The sequence below is a fragment of the Ambystoma mexicanum genome, chromosome 13 (genome assembly GCF_040938575.1).
Source record: "Ambystoma mexicanum isolate Mex_15411 chromosome 13, UKY_AmexF1_1, whole genome shotgun sequence".
In the NCBI taxonomy this organism is placed as follows: Eukaryota; Metazoa; Chordata; class Amphibia; order Caudata; family Ambystomatidae; genus Ambystoma; species Ambystoma mexicanum.
The window spans coordinates 123232371-123257290 of record NC_090938.1 but is presented as its reverse complement, the minus strand read 5'-3'; the positions used below and the strand labels follow the sequence as shown (position 1 = coordinate 123257290).

Here is a 24920-nt window from a genome sequence, read left to right as displayed (position 1 = left end):
TTAGAATCCGACATACTGGAGAAACCCATTATGAAATATCTCTACCGTGGGAAAAACCAGATGGACGCCCCAACTATGCAATCGCACATAACGCAAATATGGGCCAACGCACACAAACAAGTGTGATGGGATATTAGGCCGACCCAGGTACAACCACTATGGAACAATAGGAATCTCCCGGAAGTGAATGGACTCACTAAATGGCCCACTTGGTCAAGGCAAGGGATGCTAAAAATTGGGGATGTCGTGAAGGAAGGTAACATAATCCTGTTTCCAGTCCTGGCCTCCCGTTTCAATCTCCCTCCAACCGAACTGTACCACTACACTCAGCTGAAACATGCATTGCAGGCCCACCTCCCTGATTTGATCAACATGCCGAACTATACCCCAATGGAACGTAATTTATTCCCAGAGCGGATCAAACACAAGATAACATCGGTCCTGTACAGCACAATAACCTCTTTTGCCACAACTGAGCTATCAGATTTGAAGGCCAAATGGGAAAGGGATGTGGGTGTTATACTGCCAAAGGAATGGGTCTCCTCACTGATGTTCCCCTGAGAGGTAGCCATCTCATCCAGACTCAGGCTAATCCAATTGAAGATGCTACATTGGATATATTACCCAAGAGTGGGGCTCTTTAGATGAGACAAGATCAATAATCCAGCCTGTCTGCGCTGTAAAAATGAGGAAGGCACTTTCTTCCATATCCTGTGGGAGTGCACTCACATTCAACAATACTGGCAGGCGTGCTGTAACGAATTGTCGAGGGTCCTGGGCAGAACGATCCCCAGAGATCCAAAACTGCTACTGTTAGGGGTGGAGGATGAGGGTGGACTGTTGAGATATGAGAAGCTGTTTGTGTCTACCACCACCACGCTGATAAAAAGAAACATAGCGCAACTCTGGTGATCTGATGTGACACCAAGCTATGAACAATGGACCACAGACATATAGGTTTGTGTCGCAATGGAACATAGAATGTATACTGCTAGAGGATGTCCTGAGAAGGCGCAAAAAGTATGGCAAAAATGGGAAGATGCTCACTGACTTGCTAACTGATTCGAATAACCTGTGTCGATTGCGGTACTATACCATGGAAACATTATGCACATTATGTTGTTGAACAAGGATGTAACCCACTGTTTTAAAAGACCCTTATTTTGATTAATGTATGATTTCAATGGTTAGCAGAGAAGGGCTGCGGTTGATAACCCTCTATTTGTTGTTTGTATTTTGTTATAAGACAATAAAATGTCTTATCAAAAAAATAATAATGACCTTGCAGTAAACTGCAACATTGTGCCCGGAACAGTCAATGGTTTGGAAATCCAGTGCATGACTCAATTTGCTAATTTAACTGAAAACGGCAATCTCATCTGTTTTCTTCGTCCTTTGATATTTATTTTATACTAGCAAGAAGTACCCATTCTCTGAACGGGTTCTGTGGACTGACATGACAACACTCTCATCAATTGTTGAAAATCAATGATCCTGTAGGTCGCTGTTCTGATTTGCTTATTGCTTGATGTGCTTTGCATTCTGAAGTAAACTGCAGTGAGAATGGGTGTGTGTGTGGCTGGCTAGTTGACATACCCCACAGCAGATGTGGGCGGGGGGGAAGAGTTGGTGTGCTGCTGCATACTGGGACCTACTGTGCTCTCGCCCCACCTGTTGCCTCTCCCTGGCATGGTGCAGTTTGATGCAGTGCAAATGTCCCAGAAGCTGTGCATTCTGTGGCTTGAGGACCGGTCCTTCTATGACCACATTGTTACTCACCAACTAGGATGAGGATAGGTAGGTGACCAGGACTGGTATTCACAGGGTTTTGATTGAAGGAGCTTGGATGGGGCCTCCAACCGAGCCTCCTCTCTGTGAGGGTATAGATCTTTAAAATATGACCCTCTACTGGGTAAAACAGTACAAAGAGCCTGATCACTCAAAAGAGCGGGGAGAACACACCGCCACGAAATACCAGCTGTAAAAATAAAGAAGAAGAGATGAGTTTTATGTGACAGTTATACAGATAGGAATAGTCAAACTACTATGGGTTATACCTGATTTTTCTATCTTGCTACCGAGGCACAGATATTCCTACCTAAAAACAAATATCACTGTCAGGACGGTTCAGGGAACTATAACAATGGATCGGAAGAGAAAAGAAACACTCCTTACCATTAGTAGTATTGGGATTAATCCAAGGTGAACAAAAACAGCAGTAGAAAATAATAAACGGGAAGGTTAGTGAGGGTTCTAACCCGAACGGCACGAGGAGCGCACTAGGTCCGGGTTGGTGCACACTCTGCGCAGCGTCCACCTGTGCACTTGTTGAACATAGGTAAAGGCAATCCCAATTTCCTATAGTTCAGAAGTGATAGTAATGTCAATGAATTCCCAGATGGTAATTTCCCAGATGGTAATTTCCACAAAGGTAGTTTGAGACACTGTTGGGTGTGCTGTTCAGGGCTAGGTGGCAAGGACCAGTGTAGTAACAAAATGCTGTTGTGATGGGATGGAAGGCCTGCAAGCAGCTGCAGTAATCGTGTGCAGGGATCAGAGACAAAGCTTGCAGAGGAGAGAGCAATCTGAAAATACACGGGCACTTTCCTTATTACAGACTGAAAATAGCCGGGACAAAACGTTAGGCAAATCAATCAAAGAAGGCAGGAAAGGGGTCCTGTTAACGGGCGGGCTGCAGAAGTACAAAATCGTGGAGCAAGACAGTCCGTGAAGGCAAGATAAAGGTCCTTGTACACTAACCTGGCAGTAAGGTACAGGGCAGCAAACAAGACGGTCCGTTAGGCAGGCAAAGGTCAGGAAACCAAGAGATCCAAGGAATGACGTAACTTCAAAGGTGAAAGCAACTTCAATCAGAAGCGGCAAGCTGAATGAAAAAACAGCTTTTACCAAAACCGAAAGCAAGACGTCAGAGCACAGTGATTGGAGGAGCAGGGCACATGATAGTGCAGTGGAGCATCATGGGAGTCGTAGTTTGTTAGATTTCCTGCCGCAATCTCCATCGTGAAAGGAACGGGGGAATGAAGTGCCGCACACTATAAGGAAGGGAACCAGGTTTGCGTATGTCTTTTGATAAACAAGCCCGTCTTCTGGAATGATGTGCACAGAGGGATGTAACACACATTGATGTTTCGCTGATTTCAGGCAACCGTCTCATGTGTGAAGGTGCTGAAATCCAGGGAAAGGGGTGGGGTGTCCAGATGTCATGTAGCCAGTATTGTCAGGAATAGGTAACTATGCAAAATTTGGTGCAGATTGGTGAAACAGTGTGGAATTGTATAAGGAACAATACTGAATCTACCGCCTTGCACTCCACTAGCTTTGATAAGACGTGAACTGTCTCTTTCATCTCTGGAGTCAATAGTAACTAGGGCTTCTGTTATGTTATACAGGAAGATCAAAGATCCTTCTTCCCCGACAATTTTTTCATTGGTGCAGGCGGAGATGAATCTAGGTACAAGTATACTTCTGTCCAAATGGGAGGCAATGTGCATAGCACAGCTTGAAGTCTGCGGCAGCTCTATGGAAGAACTTTTGGGTAATCCAACAAAAACCAAAACTCGCATGGAAGAAATGGATTGGATAAATACACTCGACAAAGCCTCTGAGTATAAGCTGACTAGCAACCTACCTCCAACATGCAGAAAATTAAATACAATCCAACCATTTTTGATAAAACATCCAAGCAGAAAAACCCGGAATACTCTACTCCGTGCTAGGCTCAATTTGCTCCCTACGAATGAAATCCTGCATAAGAGGCCTTTCTTCAACTAATATCTGCCGCTTTTGTACTGACACCAAACAAATCGAAACAGTACGGCATCTTCTTCTATTGTGTCCAGGAACAGACAAATATAGATCGCCGTACCTGCTCCACCATTTAAAGCAAGCTTACTTGGTCGACGAAGCACTCTGGTGGGATCGCCTAATAGGAGGCTTGAGACCCTCTTGGACAATAGCAGCCACCAAAATTTTAGATCAAATCTTTCCTCACACAGATTCGCAGTCTGGGCAGAACGGACCCATCTAAGCACAAGCACAAGGGGTGAAATGTGAGGTTGGGCGTTGGATGGACCACTCACCAGGAGGGCTGAGTGTGTCTTTGAACTTGCTTTGACCTTGCTCATGCTTCCCTTAGCTACAGCTTCTCCTGACTTTGGATCTGGTCTCTGCTTCAACCATTCTGTAACGATTTTTTTTTTTAGAACTTGTAAATTGATGTTTTTTTTTCTCATCCTCTTGTAAAAATCACTTCGGTGATTATATACTCGTAATAAAAAAAAAAATCTAAAAAAAATAAGGAACAATACTTTGCCAAGCCACAAACCCATACATTTTCACTTTTTATAAATATAGATTATTGTGATTTTTCTTTTCTTCTTCTATTCACCATCCAATTCGTTTAGGACCATTATTGGCGGTCAATCCACCCTAGACACTAGGTTTATATAAGCAAGTGTTATTTATTCACTTTACTTGAGGGTGACATTTGTACATATCTCTTTTAATTTTTGGTCGAACAACAATCTCTCCCAACACATTTTTCCACTGTTGTGGTCCAATTTATGTCTCGTATATGCATAATACAGCCTTGCGAGACACTGTCATTTCTCCACTAGATGCCTTCTCGTAATTCAGGGTAGAAGCGCGTCCACCTGCATTCCTTTGCCACAACGCATCTGTTCATACCATTTTCAGGTATGTAGACTGGTGCACATGATTATTGTGGTTGGTACGCTCGTGCAGGCCAGGGATATCCTCAATTAGCTTGGGCCAAACTCTGTATGTTGATTTTCTCCCTATTTCATTTTCTCCTGGGACCAGCAGAAAGTCATGTAAAACAGCAGTTCTAATGTTTTTGTACACAGTTATTCCATGGTGTTCAGAAGTCCTGCAGGATATTTTTATTTTGATCAATGCCTGGATAGTCCAACTTTATCATTCTTCATACAGTAGCTTGTGCTTTGCTGTGAACGCTCCCTCCAACCTGCTGCACAGCCAACAGTCACCATTCTTGTAAAACCACTGCCATTTGCAGCTCCCCTCCTGCACTCATTCACAACTGACTGACTTCCAAGAGCTTCAGTATTTGAGCCATTAAGGTGGTGTTTTATAACCCGAGTATACTGCAATTCATGAGTGTGTGAATTGATTCCCTCAACGTGCCTTCCATTAGCATGGCGGCACATCAAACATAAACAAGTATGGAATTTACATGACACAACTACTGACATGAGAATGGTACTTGTAGCGCTTGAAATTGAGGGAAAGATTCCAAGCACAGCCTTTACTGCCTGTTGAAGTCTAAACATTGTATTAGCCCAAGTCTGATTTGTTAACTGCACCGATCTGCAAACGGAAAGCAACAAGTACTATAATATGCAGGCTCAAAGATAGACTGTTGGAAAGTGAGCCTGTCCCTTGGGGTGATGCTTGGGATGACAACTCACGGAAGTGATGCTGGGCCCAGAAGAAGGAAGAGGAGTGAGAGGTTGGGGTTGTGGCCAGGACCCACTGGTTAACTCCACCATAGCATCTTCAGATGGCAGGGGCTCGCCATAGGACCCCAGAATGTGGGTCTGTCCCTTTAGAGGACCATGATATAGAAAGATCGTTGGTGTACAGTGTCTCCGATTCTGGGAACCTCCAGTCCCATCTTGGACCTGAAATGCCAGAGAATTACAAGGCCTCTGTAACTGGGAAGCCGGGATGACCTGTGAATATGAATTTGGAGGCAGTACGGGACAGAGCAACTTTATACAGATCAAATGGAAGACTCCAAAGAGAGCGTGTACACAGGAGCTACTTCTGTGTCAGGCTCCAGTGCACGAGCGATCGAGAGAGAGAGAGCTGGCCCACAGATCACATACCTCCCACACCTTTGGCTCTTCTCTGTAATACATGAAGAGTAAATCCAATGGCAGGAAGTCCTTTATTGACTCAAAAGTGGGTGTATCAAACTCTGGGAGTACTAAGGTGATTAAGCTTAATAGGGCAAGCCCTGAACCTGTAAATGGTAAGGAGAAGAGGGTGGACGAATCAGTGGGTGACAGAGTGCCAAGGAGGTCCACGTGAAGCATGAGAGTAGCATGGAGAGGAATGCAGGACACAGAAAGGTTCTCTTAGTTACAAGGGATCTATGTGATTTTACCGAACAGAAAAGTTAATCTCCCAAAAGTCTGGGTTTTTTTCTTTAATCTTCCGCAAATATATATGTGGGGGAGGCCCCCCACCTTCCCCCTATACATTTTTTATTCACTTTACCCCCATATATATATATATGAAAAATTGAGGGTTGAACTTTTGGGGGTTGAACTTGTTGGAAGAAGGTCATTTTGTACAATACCGTTGCAAGCACATAAGAAGGGTGTCCAGCAGGAGAATACATGGCTTGCTAGGAGATGGAGCCAGGACCCTGAGAAAGGGAGGTGGTGAGATTCCTAGCGATAGTGTGGAAGCCGGAAGGATTCTGGAAGTGGAATGTGGAATGGTGGAGAGGACACTGAAGCTGGTGGTTGGAGAGACTGAAGCATCCTCCTTCAGATACTCCTTTCATATCCCCTTTTATATATCTTAATATAAGACTCAAATGTATCAATAAACCCTTTACTTTTTATAACCTAATTGTCCCTCATTTATACTACATTTGGCGACGAGGAAGTCTGTCTGCAGACAGTTTAACTAAGCAATCACCTGAAGAGCGGAACGTTTGGCGAGGAAACCAAAGATTAGCAGGTGAGCGGCAAGAAATCCACTTAGTGTGCACAATTGATAAAGTAGCGCATTTTAATCATTTCTGCAGAAGCGAGTTTAAGAAATATGAGGCACTCGCCATCTATGTTAATGCTCAAGTAATTGCTCACAGCTGCCGTTATTAATCCGCGTGACCGCCCGACCACGTATCATATGTAAACACGGTCTCTAGCGGATTGCGAGCTCTCATTGCAATAGCAGAGGAGACGCTTTAGAAAAAAGGACCCGCAACGTCATTACGCGCATTTTTTGCGTGCAGCCATTTTGAATGGGTTACTGTGGCAATAACAAAACAACGACCACTGCGAGTATGACGTACAGCAGAGCAGCACCGTTAATGAGACAAAAATAAACATAATCGGGACAAAAGGAAACAGTAATGCTGCGGATGTAAAGTGAACAATAACATCCTGCCGATGTGCGCATGATTATACGAATAAAGCGGCAACAAAAAAAATAAAAAAAACATGGAGAAGATAATAAAGGAAGATACTAATCTGCTCCTACTCCTACTCGTCCCAGTACTTAAGGAAAAAGAGAAATAGGGTGCAAGAGAATTTGAAAGTATAATATTTAGGAAATGTCATATTTCACCAGTACAAGGAAATAGGAATTATAAGGAGTGTGTTACTCTTTTATCAATTGAAGAATTGATATTAGCAGCCATTGATACAGAGGGGCAGGTGATCAATCCACAGCCAGAAACATGGCAATGCACACTGTTCCACCACAAGCCATGTTTTTGCTTGAAGCTGGAGAACCAAACTTACCATGGAAGAGATGGTTAAAATCGTTTGAACATTATGCGTCGGTGGTCTGTGGAACGAACTACAGTGTGGAGAGGAAAACGTCATTGTTACTCCATTTTTTGGGACCAGCAGGACAGGAAAAGTATGAAGATTTACCGAACTTACCAGATGAAGGGGATGTGAATGAATATGAGAAATATATTGCCAAATTGAATAAACATTATGAAAAAAGCTGAGCACAATACTGGAAAAATATAAGTTTGGCAAAGAGAGAGGCAAGAAACTGGGGAAAGTGTGGAACAATATATAATCTGCTTTAAGGAAACATGCAAAGAACTGCAAATTTGGACCACAGCTAGATGAGTGACTCAGAGATCAATTAATGTTAGTGTAATAGTGCCAAGATTAGGGAAAGACTATGGGCTGAAGATGACCCTGATTTGGATGTGGTACTACGTATTGCCAAGAAAGTTGAACATATGGAAAACTGTGTAAAGACTTTAGAGGATAGAGTAAAAAGTACTTCTGTGAAACCAGATACTAATATCATTGCAATTCAGATGACTAAAGATGATAATAGGAACAGTCAAAGTTCTGTAATCAAGCGGAAAGAAGAACCCAAGATGCAAAGTACATACAAGTACAATGGTGATGTGAAGAGTCAAAGGTTTGGACGCGGATATGGAGGATACAACCGAGGGCGTTTCATAAATAGTTCTCAACCTCAAATGAGTCAAAGAGGCAGAGGAAGAATCAGAATGTGCTTTAGATGTGATAGTCCCATGCACTGGGCTAACAGCCCTGAATGTCCAGCTATTCACATAATCTGCAAGAATTGCAATGGAAAAGGTCATCTGGCCAAATGCTGTAGAATTGATAAAGGTAACATGAATTGGATTAGTGGTGCAGAAGAATATGAAGAGGAAGAATGTGTTTTTATCATCAGTTATGGTGCAAATAAAACAGAACTAGGAAGTGCCAAGACCATTATCATGATAAATGGTTCTCCAGTAAAAATGATGGCGGATTCAGGACCGAAATACACGTTATTGCCGGAAACAATATGGAAAAAGATTGATCCAAAATGGTTAAATGAATTGGACATTAATCCCAGTGCTTATGGTGGTGTGAAAATAGACATAATTGGGTGGTTTGAAGCAACGCTGGCTTTCAAGGATAGAACCACCAATGGGAAAGTGTATGTATCAAAAAAGGGGTCATCACATTTACTTAGCTGGACACACCAAGCATGGCTTAAGGTTCGATTGGATGCCAGTGCGGAAGAATCCATTTATGTGGTTGAATCAAATGAAATGACTGCAGAGACAATAAAGAAGGAAGTATTCAAGAATGGAATAGAATGTGTAAAAGGTATTCCACACAGATTACAACTCAAAGAAAATTGCAAACCAGTTGCACAGAAGCTGAGGAATGTGCCTCTAGCCATAAGATAAGAAGTAAAGAAGGAATTGAAGAAACTGGAGGAGCAAGGGATAATTGAATGAATTGATGCAGCAGAATGGGTGTCACCATTGGTGGTAGTGAGGAAGAGCTCGGGAAAAGTCAGAGTGTGCATTGATCTTTGAGAATTGAATAAATGCATCATACTGGAAAGACACCCATTACCTAATATTCAGGAGCTATTATCAACTATGGGGTCAGCAAGAGTATTTTCGACCCTAGATCTCACTTCTGCATACCATCAAATTAAGTTGCATAAGGACTCAAGACGTTTAACTGCATTCATAACACCGGAAGGTTTATATCAATATAGGAGAATGCCATTTGGTCTTATATCAGCAGCCTCTGTATTCCAGAAGACCATGCATCACATATTTGATGGTGATGAAGGCATAGTCTTCTTTCAGGATGACATTCTTATATATGCCAATGACCAATCAGAGCATGATAGGAGACTGGAAAAGGCATTGAGGAAATTGCACAAAATGGGAATGGCATTGAGCAAAGAAAAGTCAAAGATTCACAGGAAGGAGATTGAATAGTTAGGCCATGTAATATCAAAAGAAGGGATTGCGCCCAAACCTGATTTAATGTCAGCAATTGATAAAATGGCGACCCCCAACAATAAAGAACAATTGAGAACATTTTTAGGAATGGCTGAATACTATTCAAAATATGTGAGAACATTTGCTGACCATACAGCTCACTAAAATGAATGTAAAATATGAGTGGAGTGAAGAATGTGAGAAAGAGTTTAAGTATATAAAGAATGCTTTAGCAACTGCACCAGCTTTAAAAAACTATTTAAGAGGACGATGTACCACGATCACAACTGATGCGAGTAATGTAGGACTGGGAGCTGTGTTGGCGCAAGTGCATGATGGAGAAGAGAATATAATTGCATTTGCTTCACGGTTATTAAAGGGAGCAGAAAAAACATATAAAACAATTGAAAAAGAAACCTTAGCTATTGTATGGGCAGTAAACAAATTCAGGAGTTTTGTGTGGGGAACACAGTTCGAGATACATACGGACCACTAACCTCTTGTAGAATTGTTTATGAGCAAAGGATTAGATAAGGTATCAGCGAGAATAAGAAGATGGGTCCACAGAATTCAGGAATTTAATGTAGTAGTAAAATACATTCCTAGTGTAAGGAATTATGCTGCAGACAGTTTATCTAGGTTTACAGATGTTCAAGAAGAATGTGAAAGTGAAAGTGAAGAAGGTCAACAAGAAATTATATGTTTGCTTCAAGATACAGCCATTTCCAAAGATTAATGGTTGGAAGGGATGAACAAAGACATTAAAATGAAGTTTATGATGGAAAATATCAACAGTAAACATGTTCCTATTAATAAAATTAAAGAAGCAGAAGTACAAGGATTATGGAATGTCAGAGACGAGTTAAGTATACAAGAAGGATATTTACTTAGAGGAGACAGACTGATTCCACCAGAAAGTGTCAGAGAGAAAATAATTGAATTGGGACATGAAGGACACCAAGGCATTTCCAAAACGAAGTATAGAATAAGGAACACATATTTGTGGCAAGGGTGTGATGCACAAATCGAGAGGAGCGTAAGAGACTGTATCCTTTGTAATAAGTCAGACAAGAATTGTGTGAGTAATGAGTACCCTATGGTTATGACTGATATACCAAGTAGACCCTGGGTGAAAGTAGGTATTGACATAATGGATCCAGTGTGGAGTGAGGGAAATCAAACATTTTGTGTGGTGATTATTGACATATTAACGAGATGGGCAGAAGTAAAAATGATGCCGAGTGTCACGACCAAGAATATTAATTTCATGGAAGAGATATGTGGTCGTGAAGGTTACCGAGAAGTTCTGTTATCATACAATGAGCCTCAATTTATTTCCAGAGGGATGGAAGAGTATTTGAGAGAAAAATCGATTAAGCATGTTACTAGTGCGATCTATCACCCACAAACTAATGGTGTAATGGAAAGATACAATAGACTACTCAAAGATGCCATTAGATGGGCGTGGGCCAATGGAATGAATTGGAAAGAGGCAGTCACAATGGTGGTTATAGCACACTGGTTTACTCCATACATTACAACTGGTGTATCACCATTTGAATTGAGTAGGGGTAGAAAAGCTACTACTAAATTATGTCCTGGATGGATGACTGATGTGCTAAATATGGGAGTAATAACCAGTGATGCGGCAGATATGATTAGACAGAAACAAAAGAGTAACAAAGCATGGCATGACAAGAGGAGATTTAGGTTTAACAAGAATCTGGAAGTAGGATGTTTTGTGAGAATCATACTACCAGAAGCTTTGAGAGTGAAAGGCATTAAGTGGTCAAATCCTATCCAAGTCAGTGAGGTTTTTAAGCATGCTGTAAGAACAAGTGATGGAAGAGTATGGAACAATGGGAGAATAATGGTAATGAAGGGAAAGGCAAATGGTGAGAGTGTGGATAAAAGTAATGTTGATGAAAATAGAATGAGTCAAGAATTTTCCTTACCAGTAAATTTAATACATATACCAAATGAGATGCAAACTTCAGTATCAAGGTTTGGAAGAACGTATCGAAGACCAAAGTACTTAACAGACTATAGAGATTGAAGAAGTGTCTAGAAAGAAGAGGAATGTGTAGCATGGTGCATGTGCTCCACATGGTGTGGAAGCTGAAAGGATTCTGGAAGTGGAATGTGGAATGGTGATGAGGACACTGAAGTTTGCGGTTGGAGAGACTGAAGCATCCTCCTTCATATACTCCTTTCATATCCCCTTTTATATATCTTAATAAGACTCAAATGTATCAATAAACCCTTTATTATTTATAACATAATTGTCCCTCATTTATACTACAGATAGCTCTATGAAACTAGCATGGGCTCCTCATTGTACCCTACTTTGTTCAATTTATACCTTCAGCCACTCATCGGTATAATCCACGCACATGGTTTTTTGTGTTATTCCTATGCTGATGAGACACAAATTATTGTGCAGTTGGATTTAACTCATTCGGAGACGGCTGGTCTGTTGAGTTGTTTAAAGGCAGTGGGTGACAGGATGGCTTGAATTGTCTTAAATTGAATGGTGAGAAAACAGAGGTGTTGGTGGTGGGTGCAACCTCACCCTTCTTGTTCTGGACCCCCAACTTCTGGTCCGAGAGCCTTGGCCCCTTTCCTCTACCTGTCTCTGTTGTGAAGGATCTGGGCGTCAAAATTTCAGCCTCATTATCCATAGCCGATCAGGTTTCTCTTGTTTGTCAGAAGGCTCATTTTAAATTGGGGTCTCTTCGGAAGTGCTTCCTTGCACACCCCGAGATTCCACGCACCAGTGGTGTTCTCCTTGCTCATCAGCAACATTGGTTACTGCAAAGCCCTCTATCCATTCCGCGGCATCTGCTTCAGCGTCTTCAGCATTTGCAGAATATGGCAGCTAGAGCTGTACCTCACCCTCCGTTCGGTGCCCATCTGACACCGTTTGTGCGCCAACTTCACTGGCTCCCTGTTGTGCAGTGTGTTAAATTCAAGTTTTTGTGTCTGGTCCACAAAGCCTTTTACAAAATCGGAGCTGAATTCCTTCAAGCAAAGTTCTGCCTCTATACGCCCAGCAGGTTACTTTGCTCTCAAGCCTTGAGTATCATTCAGCCTCCCAGGACCAGACTGGCGCGGGTTGGTGGCTGTGCCTTCTTGGTGGCAGCAGCTAAGGCCTGGAACCTCCTTCCTCTTTCTCTGCATATCATTGAGGATCATCTGCCCTATCGTCGAGCCCTGAAAACCTTTCTTATTTAGTTCCCTGGCTCCCTGGGTGGCCTGATCTCTGTAGCTTCAGCGCCATGTTGCCTTTGGGCCTATGCTGCTCTTTATACGTTCTGATAAAATGAGATAAGAGATAAGATGGTAGTGCCTGATATGCCTCAAATCTGGTCCTCTGAAACTCTAGCCCAGGGGTTATTTCTGGTGCCTTGTGACTGCCAATAGACAGCAGACTAGGATGAGTCGCCCCACCAAATCCTAGGAAAGGAGAAATTGAGAAAGCAGGAAGATCAAGAAAGCTTGAAGACACTTCAACCCAGCGACTGTGAGTACACAGGAAGGTTTGGAGAATCTTTTGGCAGTTGAGCTTTTTATTGTTGAAAAACCTTGATTCAGCGTGAGTCATCAGGTACAAATACAGCATACTTAAAACACATGGGTACAAAACTAGTTTTAAAATTCCACAAAAGAAAAATAGATTAAAAGGTCATAAAGTGCCAGTGCAAAAAACAGGTGAAATTCTGCTTGTAGGGGTTAGAGTTGTATTCTTCCTGTGTCATGCCCGTTGAATATACAAGGAGACAAAAATACGGTATTCAAGTTTTCCACTGATTTACAGTGATGCATAGCCCCACTGATTGTTCTCACCCCAAGAAAAGTAAACAATGGAATCAAATATTTACTCCTGAGGTCTTTCAAGCCGGGACAAAAAAGCAAAAAATGCACCACATTTGCATTCTCAGCATCACAGATTGGGCAGTTTTTACTCTGATTCTTATCCCAACTGGCAGTAAAAGACCTCAACGAAAAGTGCACAAGCAAAACCTGACAAATGCTCAGTTATAGGGCAGAGCTTTGACATCCAAATAGTCTTCGTGGCCTGGCAGTAATTTGTAGCTCATATATTCAGGTCCACTAACCAGGGCTAAGTAGGATAGGCTAGCTTTATTTCCCCTATGCCTTAAATAGGCCAATTTAATCAATGATTTGTCAGTCGAGGGCTTTCTTAAAGGGTTTTTCCAAAATGTACTTAATCCCAGCACAGAAAGCTATTTCCTCGCGTGAAGCAGCTAAGGCACTTTATAAGATCCCCTCTGGAACATCACATAGGAGAGAGCATCTCAGTACTTGGCCAGGCCCACGACACACCCATATTTTCAGCCAGTAGAAAATAGGTCTCATTTCCACTTCATCACCAATGGGGACCTACATCGCACTCCATCCGCACTGCTGCAGTTGGAGTACTCTGTGAAACGAATGGAATGGCCTTAAGACATTTGCTCTCAGCCACTGTTAAGGGGGCGGAATTTACATAGCCCCAAACCTCAGACACAAAAATGGCGGATGCCTTTGCTTGAGCATGGTACACTACAAGGACTGACTGATTGAACTGCTCCTCCACCATGCCAGAAGTAATAACCCTTTAGAGCCCTGCTAGTTTTCTCCAACGTGGTCTTGGCCTTCAAACGTTGTGCCATCCAGCTACCACCGGATGAGAAGTGAGTGCCCTAATACTCATGCCACTGTACCTGTTCCAATACAATGCATCCCACAATAGCATTCAGACCTCTGCCTTGGAGGTTCCTTGGGCTGAAGATCAACGACTTGGTCTCACTGCGTTGCAACCCTATCACGGAGATGGACAACAACACAGTGTTGTCTGCGAAGAAGAGGGCTGGGACCTTATCACTTGCAAGCCTAGGTGGATCTGAATTGGCTACCAGAAGTCCCTCAATGATATTCTATGTACATGAAAAATACAGGGGGGCCAAAACACAACCTTGGCGCACCCCCCTGCCGACTCCCAAGTTTTGGTTACGTTCCGCTCAAAGCTCCATCGAACGACTGCTGTGTTGTTGGAGTACAAGCACTGTATTGGAATTATGTTTCTGATGCTTGTTAATCTGCTTAGAATCACATGCTGTGCATATGGTCCGACATCCAGTGGTAACCGCAGAGTATTGCATCTTGTCTCACGTGAGGGATTTTGGGTACTACACACGTCACGATAGGGATAGTGTTTCAGACATGCCTATGCTGATGTCCCCTTTCGGTCCCCGAAAGACAAGATGCAATTCTCCACGGTTACCACTGGATGTCGGACCATATGTACAGCATGTGAATCTAAGCAGATACAATCATCAGAAATGCTTTTACGGTAAGTAATGCATGTCTTTCTGGAATACTCCTGGCCGGAAGTGCCTCCCACAGCAGCCCTCTATGGACACTGTTGAAGGCCATCTTCAGGTCCACAAACACTGCATAGTTTTAGTTATTGTCAGATGCTTCTGAATGATCAGGTGGAGCCTGAAGCTCTGATCCACTGTGCTTATTCCTGCCTGAAAACCTGATTTAAGATGCTTCAGTGGTGAGACTCCATCAACCCATGCGTGCAGATGCTTCAAAATGGATTTGGAAAATATCTTGCCTGCTGCGTCGAGGAGGGGCATAGGGCAGTAGTTTGATGGTGCGGCTCGATCCCACTTCTTGAAGATTGGGACGATCACTGCACCGTTGCACGTGGCTGGCGTCACACCAGTGCCCAAGACTTCATTAAAAACCTTGCTCAATACCGGCACCCAAATCATAGACTCACTTTTCAAAACATCAATAGGGATATTGGCAGGGCCTGGGACCGTCCTGCCAACCTGCAACCTCAGTGCCTGTTCTACCTCCTCCAAAGTGAGTGCCAGATTGGACAGCCCCTGGGGTTCATCGATAGTCAGAAATACCAACTCTTCGAATGGATTGTGTCCTCCCACGTATTCCTCATCTTTTATATACTTCGATATCCTGCTTGCAGCTCGGAAACTTTTCTCAGCAGAGGGCGCCATGTATCGTCATCGACTTTGTGTCCTTCAAGGGCCTCTGTCCTCTTTGAGTATGATGTTGACGCTGGTATAAAAAGCACACACCGCACCTGTTTGCCTCAGTTCTGTTTTTCTGCACAGCTGCTTGAAACGGTTCTTCGCCTCCGAGTTTGTCTAAAAATGTCAACTCCTATCCCGAAAACTTGCTTCAAGAGATGTCTCTGGTGCCTGGGCTTCGGCCACATCGTCGACGATTGTGGCTCGTGTCAGTCTGTGACTCGAAAAGCTTTAAAGGAGAGGAAGGGAAACTTGCTTTGGGCAAACCACCCCCAAAGTCATCTTCAGTAACCCCCACAAAAAAATCATCTGAAGATAAGAGACCAAGGGAGAGATCTCACAGCGGGCCAAGAGGCACGGAACGCGCGCAGCGCGCTTGAGATCCCGTCATTCTTCTTCATCGTCTTCGAGGAGAAAAGGCGGCATCGCTGCAGTTCGTCCTCTACGGATTCCTCACCTCAAAGGGAAATGGGTAAGCTTTCGGATGAAAGGGGCTAGTAAAGCAGAGCTGGAAGAATTCAGTCTGCAGATGTTAGAAGTGGTTGAGAAGGCGGTGACGTCAACCCCTTTGAAGAAGTCGTTAGACACTCCCTAACCCATCTCGCGGATGGCCAACATGGCGTTGATGAAAACCGTTGATCGCGCGCCCAAGAGCCCGGACAGTAAGTTGTCGAAGGATTGAAAGGCATCTCGTGCACCTCTCATGGATTCAATGCCTCAAAGGGATACTCCTCCTCTGACCCACTCTGCACTGTCGAAGGCAGTTGAGCTCATCGATGTCCTTTTCAGAATGGTCGAAGGTTTAAAAACCACAAGACAAAATACTTTTAAGTCTATGGCCTCCGTTTATGAGGAGGGGGTAGAGGAGGTGGAAAGCCCCAATTATGATTTTGGCCAGCAGTACGGCACTACTGGTGTTCCAGAGGAGCTGATATATCAGTATCAAGAATGAGGGACCCTGTGGACACCCTAAAGCATGCCAGTGGTCTGGATACTTCCCCAGAAGTTGATACTGGCACCCCTGAAGGCTCAGGACATTCTGATGCTGCTTATAGATAAATAATGGCAAAAGCTATAGAATACCCAGGCTGGGGTACATCATCTGTTGAGTATGAACAAGATGACGTGACTGATATTTTGGATAAGGGGCCACCTAAGGACCCAGGCCTTCCTTTTCATACTGCAGTCAACAACAGGGTCTTGGAGAACTGGAAAAGTCCAGACACCATTCCCGCAGTCCACAAGGACTTCACTAAGAAATACAGCCCTTCATCAGTAGATCCAGAGTTTCTTTCGAAACATCCAAGTCCTCAAAGCCTTGTTGTTCAAGCAGCCACTGCTGCTTCTAAGGGAGCAGCCTATCCCACAATGCCTCCAGACAGGGAAGATAAAAGGCTTGATGCAATTGAAAAGAGAGGTTTTTTTCTTCAGTGAGTTTGGCACTGAAAGCAGACAATGCAACTCGTGCACTGGCAAAATGTACCTACACTTTGTGGGAGGTGATTGTCATGGCATCGAAGCACATCCCAGCGGGTGAAGAAAGGGATGATTTTATGAGCATTATTCAGGAGGGGATGGATGCTATGTCTCAGTCCTTGCAGTCAGGTCTGGACACTGCGGACTGTATTAGCCGTTCTATGGCTGCTGGTATTGTGCTTAGACGTTTCGCCTGACTAAGAAAATCAGGGTTTGCTTCTGACGTGCAATCGAGGCTGTTGGATATGCCGTTTGAAGGGTCTTATTTGTTTGGAACAAAAGCAGTCAAAAGCCTTGAGAAATTGCAGTCGTTTAAGGCAGCAGAACAATCTTAAGAGTCTGGCTATTAGGCAGCCCCAACAGAGTCGACCAACTCTGTCTTCTAATCTGGGATGGAGAAATCGTTCATTTCAATACTATTCTGTTAGGAGCGCAAGAGGTCTGTTTCCGCAAAGGACACAGAGAAGACAACCACAGGGCGGCCAAGGTCATTCGAGCAGAGGAGCTGCTACAGCATCTGCTTCCTTGCCTTTCACACCGACCAGTGCCCCAAAACCACTTTGAAGACTTAAAGCATTTGTCTGCAGTGGAAGGCAGGTTAGCCCAGCATCTGAAGGAATGGTGAAGCATTAAAACAGATGCTTGGGCTCTACAAACTGTCGCCCCTGGCTACTGCCTCCCCTTTCTGAAGTGCCCACCAAACTGTCCCCCAGGAGGACAGTGTGTGAAATGACCAGATCCGCTCCTCCTACAGGAAATTCAGACACTGTTGGAGAAGGGTGCAATCGAACAAGTGCCTGTAGCGGAAAGAAATGAAGACTGGTACGCTCCTTGTTTTCTGATCCCGAAAAAAGGACAGAGGTTTGCGATCCATCTTGGACTTGAGATGCTTGAACAAGTTCCTCAGGATGAAAAGTTCAAGATGGGTCTTTCTTTCGCAGGCCCTTCAGCTCCAGGATTGGATGGTGTCATTGGATCTTCAGGATGCTTATTTTCATGTGCAGATTCATTTCAAGCACAGAAAATACCCAAGATTCGCCATTGGCAGTTCTCACTAGCAGGTTTGAGTACTGCCACTCGGGCTGACCTTCGCCAGGGTGTTCACCAAGCTAATGGCGGTGGTGGCAGCGAATCCACAGAGGCGGGGTATTCACATCTACTTCTACCTGGACGATTAGCTGATCAGAGCCCATTCACCTGAACAGGCTCTGGAACATCTGGACAGCACTTGTCGCGCTCTCTCCACAGACTGGGCTTCTCCATCAGCTTCAAGAAGTCCAACATGACAACTTCCCAAAAGCTGCAATTCTTTCGAGCAGTCTTGGATTCTTCCTTGGGGAAAGCCTTGCCACCCGAGGTAAGGGCTATCCACATATTGCAGATGGGAAGCACATTTCAGAGTCCCCCAAATCTTCCGGGCTTTGATTTTCAGAGGTTGCTCAGTCTCATGGCATCCTGCATCTTTCTGGTGCCAGATGCCCGTCTGAGAATGAGGCCCCTTCAGTGGGCCCTAAGGACTCAGTGGTCACACTTCTTTGGCAGGATGACTGATCCGGTACGGATCCTGAGTGGAGTAGCACAGTATCTCCTGTGGTGGGCCATCAAGGAGGAAGTGTTAAAGGGGGAACCCTTTTGGCAACCAAGGGCAGAGATTATGGTGGTTACAGACGCCTACCTCTCAAGTTGGGGCAGGGGGGCCACAGCAACGGTCTGATGATCAGCGGACACTGGTCTCTGTGGGAATCTAAACTGCACATCAACCTTTTGGTGCTGAGAGCAATCAGACTAGTGCTGATGGCCTTTCTGTATGGGGAAAGAGTGTCCTGATAATGACAGACAGCACAGTGGCCATGAATTACCTTAACAAGAGAGGGGGTGTAGGGTTGCTGCCCCTGTGCAGGGAGGCAATGCCACCCACGAGTGGGAGGTGGCTCAGAAAGTCCTTCAAGAGATCTTTGCCCTTTGGGGAGCCCCTCAAGTAGATCTGCTTGCGTCCAGTGTCAACAGGAAGTGCGACCTGTTCTACTCAAGGGAATTTCCTCAGAGAGGAGCTCTAGGGAAGGCGTTCATAGTGGACTGGGATTTTCCACTTCTGTATGTGTTTCTACCGATCCCCGTCATTCCTCATGTTCCCAGGAGGTTGAGGAAGTTTTGGAAATCCATGATCCTGATTACCTTTGACTGGGCCAGGAGCATGTGGTACCCAGAACTTGTGCAAATGTCCATCTGCCCCCCAAATCGTTTTCCCCAAAGGGAAGGATCTCCTCTCGCAAGAGGGAGGTTGCATTCTTCATCCGGGGATCAGGACCATCAACCTCAATGAGTGGTTTCTGAGAGGTTGAGGTACAAAGATTGTGAATCTTCCGGAAGATGTCATAGAGGTGATGTTTTGGGCAAGGCCAGCAACTAACACGCCGATTCATGGAATAATTAGCGCGGCGCAAGTGGCCAAAAACGTGCGATTCGCAGTGGAATAGCGAAAATCGCAGTGCAAGTGCGAAAATCGCACGAAAAGCAGCGCACATCGATTCATGGAAGGCCGTGCGCGAGAAAACCATCGGATGTGCGCTAAGAAAGTGCGCGGCGCACGTTGGCGCACAGGCCATCTAACGGCGTGCGCCAGGTCACAGCGAAAATCGCACAGGCCACAGCGAAAATCGCACATAGCGCAGCGCACACAACAAAAGTAGGCGGAACACGGGGCGTAACACTCGGAATGGGGAACAACTTGCCAAAATGTGGGCGTCACGGGGGAAGTACAGGGTGCAAGTGCGCGGAACGCCCACACGCTCGCCTACAACCCGTATTCATGGAATCGAATAGGGCAAAAAAGCGCACGGTCAAACCAGCGCACAGGCACAAACACGACCGCCACAAGAAAGCAGGCGGTAGCATCTCTGCGCCTGTAATAAATGTGCGCCAAAAGGTGCGCCAACAAATAGCACCTATATACAGCCATGATGAATGTCCTATACTGTGGCCCTCCAGGACAAATGACGTGCAATGGGGTACCCCCAAACACGGACACCCGCTGACTGAAAAATAACGTGTGCGTGTATTCCGGGGTGCGTGGGAAGTCTCACACGCGATTTGGGAGGGTACGTGGATTTCAGGGGTGCGCGGGAAGTTCCACACGCGATTTGTCCGGGTACGTGCGCGGGAATTTCCACACACGATTTGTCTGGGTACGTGGATCTCAGGGGTGCGTGGGAATTCACACACGCGATTCGGCAGGGTACGTGGATTTCAGGGGTGCACGGGAAGTTCCACACGCGATTTGGCCGGGTACGTGCGCAGGAATTTCCACACGCGATTTGTCTGGGTACGTGGATCTCAGGGGTGCGCGGGAAGTCTCACACACGATTTGGCAGGGTACGTGGATTTCAGGGGTGCGCGGGAAGTTCCACACGCGATTTGGCCGGGTACATGCGCGGGAATTTCCACACGCGATTTGTCTGGGTACGTGGATCTCAGGGGTGCGCGGGAAGTCTCATACGCGATTTGGCAGGGTACGTGGATATCATGGGTGCGCGGGAAGTTCCACACGCGATTTGGCCGGGTACGTGCGCGGGAATTTCCACACGCGATTTGTCTGGGTACGTGGATCTCAGGGGTGCGCGGGAAGTCTCACACGCGATTTGGCAGGGTACGTGGATTTCAGGGGTGCGCGGGAAGTACCACACGCGATTTGGCCGGGTACGTGCGCGGAAATTTCCACACGCGACTTGGCTGGGTACGTGGATCTCAGGGGGGCGCGGGAAGTCCCACACGCGATTTGGCACGGTACGTGCGCGTGAATTTCCACACGCGATTTGGCTGGGTACGTGTATGACAGGGGTACGTGGGAAATTCTACACGCGATTTGGCTGTGTGCTCCCAGGTATTCCCTGTACACCCTCCACGGCCCCTGTAGGCAGCCAACACCACAGGGGACTACCCTGCACACCTGCTCATGTCACCCAGCACCCCCACCCCCCAGTATCCAGGGGCACCCTCCACCAGGCCCCCACTCATGTCCCCCTGCACCCCCACCCCCAGCATCCAGGGGCACCCTCCACCAGGCCCCCAATCATGTCCAACTCATGTCTCCCACCACCCCCACCCCCCAGCAGTGCAGGGGCACCCTCCACCAGGCCCCCACTCATGTCCCCCTGCACCCCCACCCCCCAGCAGTGCAGGGGCAGCACCACCAGGGCCCCACTCATGTCCAACTCATGTCTCCCACCACCCCCACCCCCCAGCAGTGCAGGGGCACCCTCCACCAGGCCCCCACTCATGTCCCCCTGCACCCCCACCCCCCAGCAGTGCAGGGGCAGCACCACCAGGGCCCCACTCATGTCCAACTCATGTCTCCCACCACCCCCACCCCCCAGCAGTGCAGGGGCACCCTCCACCAGGCCCCCACTCATGTCCCCATGCACCCCCACCGCCCAGCATCCAGGGGCACCCTCCACCAGGCCCCCACTCATGGCCCCTATCACCCCACCCCCCAGCATCCAGGGGCACCCTCTACCAGGCCCCCACTCATGTCCAACTCATGTCTCCCACCACCCCCACCCCCCAGCAGTGCAGGGGCACCCTCCACCAGGCCCCCACTCATGTCCCCCTGCACCCCCACCCCCCAGCAGTGCAGGGGCAGCACTACCAGGGCCCCACTCATGTCCAACTCATGTCTCCCACCACCCCCACCCCCCAGCAGTGCAGGGGCACCCTCCACCAAGCCCCCACTCATGTCCCCCTGCACCCCCACCCCCCAGCAGTGCAGGGGCAGCACCACCAGGGCCCCACTCATGTCCAACTCATGTCTCCCACCACCCCCACCCCCCAGCAGTGCAGGGGCACCCTCCACCAGGCCCCCACTCATGTCTCACACCACCCCCAGCATCCAGGGGCACCCTCCACCAGGCCCCCACTCATGTCTCCCACCACCCCCACCCCCCAGCATTCAGGGGCACCCTCCACCAGGCCCCCACTCATGTCTCCCACCACCCCCACCCCCCAGCAGTGCAGGGGCACCCTCCACCAGGCCCCCACTCATGTCTCCCACCACCCCCACCCCCCAGCATCCAGGGGCACCCTCCACCAGGCACCCACTCATGTCTCCCACCACCCCACCCCCCAGTATCCAGGGGCACCCTCCACCAGGCCCCCACTCATGTCCCCCTGCACCCCCACCCCCCAGCAGTGCAGGGGCACCCTCCACCAGGCCCCCACTCATGTCCCCCTGCACCCCCACCCCCCAGCATCCAGGGGCACCCTCCACCAGGCCCCCACTCATGTCCAACTCATGTCTCCCACCACCCCCACCCCCCAGCAGTGCAGGGGCACCCTCCACCAGGCCCCCACTCATGTCCCCCTGCACCCCCACCCCCAGCAGTGCAGGGGCAGCACCACCAGGGCCCCACTCATGTCCAACTCATGTCTCCCACCACCCCCACTCCCCAGCAGTGCAGGGGCACCCTCCACCAGGCCCCCACTCATGTATCCCACCACCCCCACCCCCCAGCATCCAGGGGCACCCTCCACCAGACCCCCACTCATGGCCCCTATCACCCCCACCCCCCAGCATCCAGGGGCACCCTCCACCAGGCCCCCACTCATGTCCAACTCATGTCTCCCACCACCCCCACCCCCCAGCAGTGCAGGGGCACCCTCCACCAGGCCCCCACTCATGTCCCCCTGCACCCCAACCCCCCAGCAGTGCAGGGGCAGCACCACCAGGGCCCCACTCATGTCCAACTCATGTCTCCCACCGCCCCCACCCACCAGCAGTGCAGGGGCACCCTCCACCAGGCCCCCACTCATGTCTCCCACCACCCCCACCCCCCAGCATCCAGGGGCACCCTCCACCAGGCCCCCACTCATGTCTCCCACCACCCCCACCCCCCAGCATCCAGGGGCACCCTCCACCAGGCCCCCACTCATGTCTCCCACCACCCCCACCCCCCAGCATCCAGGGGCACCCTCCACCAGACCCCCACTCATGGCCCCTATCACCCCCACCCCCCAGCATCCAGGGGCACCCTCCACCAGGCCCCCACTCATGTCCAACTCATGTCTCCCACCACCCCCACCCCCCAGCAGTGCAGGGGCACCCTCCACCAGGCCCCCACTCATGTCCCCCTGCACCCCCACCCCCCAGCAGTGCAGGGGCAGCACCACCATGGTCCCACTCATGTCCAACTCATGTCTCCCACCACCCCCACCCCCCAGCAGTGCAGGGGCACCCTCCACCAGGCCCCCACTCATGTCCCCCTGCACCCCAACCCCCCAGCAGTGCAGGGGCAGCACCACCAGGGCCCCACTCATGTCCAACTCATGTCTCCCACCGCCCCCACCCACCAGTAGTGCAGGGGCACCCTCCACCAGGCCCCCACTCATGTCTCCCACCACCCCCACCCCCCAGCATCCAGGGGCACCCTCCACCAGACCCCCACTCATGGCCCCTATCACCCCCACCCCCCAGCATCCAGGGGCACCCTCCACCAGGCCCCCACTCATGTCCAACTCATGTCTCCCACCACCCCCACCCCCCAGCAGTGCAGGGGCACCCTCCACCAGGCCCCCACTCATGTCCCCCTGCACCCCCACCCCCCAGCAGTGCAGGGGCAGCACCACCATGGCCCCACTCATGTCCAACTCATGTCTCCCACCACCCCCACCCCCCAGCAGTGCAGGGGCACCCTCCACCAGGCCCCCACTCATGTCCCCCTGCACCCCAACCCCCCAGCAGTGCAGGGGCAGCACCACCAGGGCCCCACTCATGTCCAACTCATGTCTCCCACCGCCCCCACCCACCAGCAGTGCAGGGGCACCCTCCACCAGGCCCCCACTCATGTCTCCCACCACCCCCACCCCCCAGCATCCAGGGGCACCCTCCACCAGGCCCCCACTCATGTCTCCCACCACCCCCACCCCCCAGCATCCAGGGGCACCCTCCACCAGGCCCCCACTCATGTCTCCCACCACCCCCACCCCCCAGCATCCAGGGGCACCCTCCACCAGACCCCCACTCATGGCCCCTATCACCCCCACCCCCCAGCATCCAGGGGCACCCTCCACCAGGCCCCCACTCATGTCCAACTCATGTCTCCCACCACCCCCACCCCCCAGCAGTGCAGGGGCACTCTCCACCAGGCCCCCACTCATGTCCCCCTGCACCCCCACCCCCCAGCAGTGCAGGGGCAGCACCACCATGGCCCCACTCATGTCCAACTCATGTCTCCCACCACCCCCACCCCCCAGCAGTGCAGGGGCACCCTCCACCAGGCCCCCACTCATGTCCCCCTGCACCCCAACCCCCCAGCAGTGCAGGGGCAGCACCACCAGGGCCCCACTCATGTCCAACTCATGTCTCCCACCGCCCCCACCCACCAGTAGTGCAGGGGCACCCTCCACCAGGCCCCCACTCATGTCTCCCACCACCCCCACCCCCCAGCATCCAGGGGCACCCTCCACCAGGCCCCCACTCATGTCTCCCACCACCCCCACCCCCCAGCATCCAGGGGCACCCTCCACCAGGCCCCCACTCATGTCTCCCACCACCCCCACCCCCCAGCATCCAGGGGCACCCTCCACCAGGCACCCACTCATGTCTCCCACCACCCCCACCCCCCAGCATCCAGGGGCACCCTCCACCAGGCCCCCGCTCATGTCCAACTCATGTCTCCCACCACCCCCACCCCCCAGCAGTGCAGGGGCACCCTCCACCAGGCCCCCACTCATGTCCCCCTGCACCCCCACCCCCCAGCAGTGCAGGGGCAGCACCACCAGGGCCCCACTCATGTCCAACTCATGTCTCCCACCAGCCCCACCCCCCAGCAGTGCAGGGGCACCCTCCACCAGGCCCCCAC

General features: G+C 49.0%; 1 protein-coding gene across 2 annotated transcripts in view; it reads left to right on the top strand.

The window, feature by feature from the left end:
- Nucleotides 1–24920, top strand: part of MTCH1 (mitochondrial carrier 1) — a 1187755-nt gene that overhangs the window by 149928 nt on the left and 1012907 nt on the right. The gene's annotated exons all lie outside the window — the stretch shown is intronic.